Raw genomic sequence first — 6,353 nt, 5'->3', positions numbered from 1 at the left:
AACTAAAACAGACATGCTGGAGCTACCAGACATTATAAACCAAAGGAACCTAAGAGATATTTACAGAACATTTCACCCAAATACAAAAAATATGCATTGTGTGTGTGTGTGTGTGTGTGTGTGTGTGTGTGTCTTATTCTCAGCACCTCATGGGCTTTTCTCAAAACTAGGCCATATACTGGGACACAAAGCAAGACTCAACAGATACAAGAAAATTGAAATAAGTCTCTGAATCCTTTCTGATTACCATAGATTAAAGCTGAGTAACAACAACAGAAACATCAGGGGAAAAAAGCTTATAAAATCATGGAAACTGAAAAATTTACTACAGAAGCAAAAATGCGTCAAGACAGAAATGAGACTTTCTAGAATTGAATGAAAATAAAAACCCAACATATCCAAACCTATAGGAATAACTAAAGTTGGTTCTAAGAGGCAAGCTCAAAGCACTAAGTGCCTCCGTTAACAAAAAGGGAGAGATCTATTACTAGTAACTTAACACACCTGAAAGCTCTAGAACAAAGGGAAGAAATGACACCCCAAATGAGCAGACAGAAAGAAAGAATCAAACTCAGGGCGGAAATTAATAAAACAGAAACAAAGAAACAAACAACAAAAACAAACAAAATACAAAGAATCAATGCAACAAAGTTGGTTCTTTGAGAAAATCAGTAAAATTTACAAACCATTATCCAAATTAAATAAAAGCAGAGACAGAAAATTCAAATTAACAAAATTAGAAAGGACAATGGGGACATAACAACACACAGATAAGAAATCCAGAAAATCATAAGAATATAATTAAAAATCTGTAGTCCATTAAATTGGAAAATCTAAAAGAAATGGACCATTTTATTGATATATGTATCAAAGTTCAATGAAGATCTGATAAGCATGTAAACAGACCTGCAAACCCTAGTGAAATAGAGGTAGTCAGTAAAAATCTCCCAACCAAGCCAAAAAGGGCCCAGGACCAGATGGTTTTAAATAGAATTTTTGAGACAGGGTTTCTCTGCTGTCCCAGAACTCACACTGGAGACCAGGCTGGCCTGAAACTCACAGAGATCTGCCTGCCTCTGCCTCCCAAGTGCTGATATTAAAGGTGTCAACTACCACTGCCCATCTTTTAGCACAGAATTTTACCAAATTTTCAAAGAAGAGTTAATGCCTATACTCCCCAAATTATTTCACAAAGTAGAAACAGAATGAAGTTTGCCAAACTTAGTTTATGAGGGCACAGCTACCCTGATGCACAAACCACATAAAGAACAAACAAGGAAAGAGAATTACATAACAATTTCCCATAATGCAAAAATTTGCAATAAAATACCCACAAACTGAATTCAAAAACACATCAAAATGATCATCCACCATCATCAAGTAGGCTTCATCCCAGAGATACAAAAATGGTACAACATATGTAAATTGATAAATGTAATCCACTATGTAAACAAACTGAAAGGCATAAAACACATGATCATCTCACTAGATGAAGAAAAGGCCTTTGACAAAATCTAACACCCCTTCATGATAAAGGTCTTGGAGAGATCAGGAATACAGAGAACATACCTAAACATAATAAAGGCAGTTTACAGCAAGACCATAGCCAACATCAACTTAAATGGAGAGAAACTCAATGCAATTCCACAAAATCAGGAACAAGTCAATGCTGTACACTCTCTCCATATCTAGTCAATATAGTACTTGAAATTCTAGCTAGAGCAATAAGACAACTGAAGGAGATCAAGGGCATGCAAATTGGAAAAGAAGAAGTCAAAGTATCTTTATTTGAAGATGATATGCTAATATACATAAGTGACCCAAAAATCCCATCAAGAAACTCCTGCAGCTTAAAAACACTTTCAGCAAAGTATCTGGATACAAAATTAACTTAGAAAAATCAGTAAACTAGTAGCTCTCCTTTATACAAATGACAAATGAGCAGAAAAAGAAATAGGGAATCAACACCTTTCACAATAGCCTCAAAGAATATAGAAAATATCTTGTGGTAACTCTAATCAATCAAGTGAGACTTGTATGATAACAATTTTAAGATACTGAAGAAATTGAAGAAGATATCAGATGGAAAGATCTCTCATGCTTATGGATTGGTATGATTCATACAGATTCAATGCAATCCCCATTAAAATTCCAAAACAATTTTTTCATAGAACTTGAAAAGACAATCTTTAGCTTCATGTGGAAACACAAAAACTCAGGATAGCTAAACCAATCCTGAATAATAAAAGAATCTCCAGAAGTATCACCATTTCATTATATTACAGAGCTATAATAATAAAAACAGCATTAACATTGGTACAAAACAGACACATTGATCAATGGAACTGAATTGAAAGCCCAGACACAAATACACACCTGTGGACACCTGATTTTTTATAAAGAAGTCATAAATGCACACTGGAAAAATACAGGATCTTCAATAAATGGTGCTGGTCAAACTGTATGGTTGCATGCAGCAGAATCCAAATTGATTGCAGATCCATACTTACTACCCTTCACAAAACTAAACTCCACATAGATCAAAGACCTCAACAACAAAAAAAATACAGTGAACCTAATAGAAGAGAACGTGGGGAATAGCTGTAGCTAGAGTTTTCCTGCCTTGCCCACAGTTAGGACAAATCTCTGTCACCCGCCAGTCCCACAGCCACTCAGACCCAACCAAGTAAACACAGAGACTTATATTGCTTACAAACTGTATGGCCGTGGCAGGCTTCTTGCTAACTGTTCTTATAGCTTAAATTAATCCATTTCCATAAATCTATACCTTGTCATGTGGCTGGTGGCTTACCGGTGTCTTCACATGCAGCTTGTCATGGTGGCAGCTGGCAGTTTCTCTTCCTCAGCCTTCTGCTTCCCAGAACTCTCCTCTCTCCTTGTCCCACCTACTTCCTGCCTGGCCACTGGCCAATCAGTGTTTTATTTATTGACCAATCAGAGCAATTTGACATACAGACCATCCCACAGCAAATAGCCTTGAACTCATTGGCATAGGAAAAGACTTCCTGAACAGAACACCATTATTGCAGGTACTAAGTTCAACAATTAATAAATGGGACTTCACGAAACTGAGAAGCTTCTATATGGCAAAGGACACTATCACTTGGACAAAGTGGCAGGCTAGAGAATGGGAAAAGATTTTCATCAATTACAAATCTGATAGAGAGCTAATATCCAAAATATATAAAGAACTCAAAAACTTAGGTATCAAGAAAAAAATAAACCAATTAAAAATGGGTACATTATCTAAACAGAGAATTGTCAGAAAAGCACATTCAAATGGCTGAGAAACCCTTAAAGAAAATTTATTATCCTTAGTTATGAGGAAACTGCAAATCAAAACTACTTTGAGATTACATCTTATACCAGACAGAATGGTTAAGATCAATAAAACAGGTGATATCTTATGATAGATGTCCCTCAATAGAAGAATGGATAATGAGAATGTAGTCCATGTACACAATGAAGTATTACTCAGCCATCAAAAAAAATGAAATCATGAAATTTGGAGGTAAATGAATAGAACCAGATAAAAACATCCTGAGTGAGGTCACCCAGAGGCAGAAAGAAAAAAATTGTATGCATTTGCATATATGATATTATCATATATAACATTATATGATGTGATATATGATATGATTATATGATATTATATTTGATTATATGATAGTATATGATATTAGCTGTTAACAAAGCTTAGGTATAGAGTAAGTGACTAGGGGGACAGATAGATCTCCCTAGGAACGGAAGTAAAACAGATAGTTATGGATGGTTGGGAAAGGTTGGGATGGGAGGATGTGTGAGTTTTTGTTTTATCTTATATATTTTATTTTATTTATCAGTGTGCCTTAGAAGTATCTTTCTAGAAAGAGACAGGAAGGGAGTGGATCTGGATCAGAGGGTAGGTGGAAGGAACTGGAAAAAGTAGTGTGTGGGAAAAGTAATCAGGATATATTATGTGAGAAAAAAATAAAGTTTCAATTAAAGGAAAATATATAAACTACAAAAAAAAAGAAAAAGAAAAGACAAAAGAAAAATGAGCTGAGAAACCATAGGCAGCTAGCCAGTAAGCAATGTTGGTCCACAGCCTCTGCTCCAGATTCTGCCTCTAGAGTCCTATCTTGAGTTCCTGCACTGACTTCCATGGATGATGAACTCTAAGTTGTAAGATACAAAACATGCTTTGCTCAGCAATTTGATTCTGGTCATGTTTTTAAATGCAAGAAATAGAAACTCTAAGACAGCCTCCAGACCACCTCTCCTGATGGAAACTTCATATTCTAGTAGCTCCCCATTCAGGGACAGAACTTGGAGAATACTCCTTATAGAGGCTTCAACTTGCATTGTGGACATCTCCCTCATGGCATCATCATTTTCCACTAACTCCTCAGTAAAGAATAAGCCCTGTTAGCTTCCCCATGGCATCATCAACTGCTTATAACTCCTCAGTAAAGAATAAGCCCTATTGAGCACCTCTCCCATGGCAGTTTCAACTGCTGTAACTCCTCAGTAAGGGGTAGGGCATGGATAGCACCTCCCTATCATAGCTTCAGTTGCCAATAGAAAATCAGTAAGGGAAAGGGCCTGTGAAGCACCTCATCTTTGACAGCATCAATTGCCAAAGCACCTCAGTAAGGCATAGGGCCTGGAGACACATTTGATGGCAATTTCAAATGCTAATAATTTTCCAATAAGGGGTAGTGCCTGGAGAACACATCTCACATGGCAACTTCATCTGTAAAAAGATATATAGGAAGGTATGAGCCTGTAGTTGCTAGTGTTTTTTTCAAATCAACATAAGCCAGATTCACCTGAGAAGAAGGAAATTCAATTCAGAAAATACCTCCATAAGATTGGCCTGTAGGGGCTACATGGGTATTTGTAGCTCAAGATCCTGTGTGATCCTCAGCTTGTTGCATGATGCCCCCCCAAAAAGGGAGGAGATGGAGTTAAACCACCCCCAATCACTGGAAGATTTGGAACCTCACTGAAAATTGGTATTCTTGGATTATCAAATGTTGGGAAGTAGACCTTCTTCAATGTTTTAACCAGTAGTTGAGCTTCCACAGAGAACTTACCATTCTGCACTATTGATCCTAATGAGAGTAGAGTGCCTGTGCCAGATCATTGGTTTGACTTTCTTTGCCAGTATCACAAGATTCCTGCTTTGCTCATTGTAGTGGATATTGCTGGCCTTGTGAAAGGAGCTCACAATGGACAGGGCTTGGGGAAGGCCTTCTTATTTCATGTTAGTGCCTGTGATGGGATTTTTCATCTAACACATGCTTTTGAAGATGATGATATTACACATGTTGAAGGAAGTGTAGATCCCATTCGAGATATAGAAATAATTCATGAAGAGCTTCAGCTGAAAGTTGAGGAAATGATTGGGCCCATTATAGATAAACTAGAGAAGGTGGCTGTGAGAGGAAGAGATAAGAAATTAAAGCCTGGGCCGGGCGGTGGTGGCGCATGCCTTTAATCCCAGCACTCGGGAGGCAGAGGCAGGCGGATCTCTGTGAGTTCGAGGCCAGCCTGGGCTACCAAGTGAGTTCCAGGAAAGGTACAAAGCTACACAAGAGAAACCCTGTCTCGAAAAAAAAAAAGAAAAGAAATTAAAGCCTGAGTATGATATAATATGCAAAGTTAAAACCTGGGATCAAAAGAAACCTGTACTCTTCTATCATGACTGGAACGACATAGAGATTGAAATGTTGAATGAACACTTATTTTTTACTTCAAAACCAATGGTCTATTTGGTTAATTTTTCTGAAAATGATTATAGAAGAAAGAAAAGCAAATGGTTGATAAAAATTAAAGAGTGGGTGGACAAGTATGACCCAGGTCCCTTGATCATTCCTTTTAGTGGGGCCTTGGAACTCAAGTTTCAAGAATTGAGTGCCAAGGAGAGACAGAAGTATCCAGAAGTGAACATGACACAAAGTGCTTTGGCAAAGATTACTAAGGGTAGATTTGCAGTACTCCAGCTAGACTACTTTTTCACTGCAGGGCCAGAGAAGTGTGTGTGTGGACCATCAGGAAAGGAATGTAATCATTGTGGCATTTTGTCCTGTGTTCACTAACAAAGCAAGCAAAGCAAGCCAATCACAGCAAGCGTGAAAACATCATTCTTCCATGACCCCTGCTTCGGTTTTCGCCTCAAGGTTCTAGCTTTAAATTCCTATAGTGCCTTCTACAGAGAGTAGACTACAAGCTATAAGATGGATACTGCTTGTGCTGGGTAGAGGTTTCTCAGTGTGGAACAAGTTAAAGTCATCTGAGAGGAAAGAACCTCAATTCAGAAAATATCTCCGTAAGATTGACTTGAGCCA

General features: G+C 37.7%; 1 pseudogene; it reads left to right on the top strand.

Moving 5' to 3' along the window:
* Window positions 1-5,286: 5,286 nt before the first annotated feature.
* On the top strand, window positions 5,287-6,073 carry LOC102913782 (obg-like ATPase 1 pseudogene; annotated as a pseudogene).
* Window positions 6,074-6,353: the final 280 nt, after the last annotated feature.

The sequence above is a fragment of the Peromyscus maniculatus genome, chromosome X (assembly GCF_049852395.1).
Source record: "Peromyscus maniculatus bairdii isolate BWxNUB_F1_BW_parent chromosome X, HU_Pman_BW_mat_3.1, whole genome shotgun sequence".
Lineage (NCBI taxonomy): Eukaryota > Metazoa > Chordata > Mammalia > Rodentia > Cricetidae > Peromyscus > Peromyscus maniculatus.
This window is presented reverse-complemented; position numbering and strand designations above follow the sequence as displayed.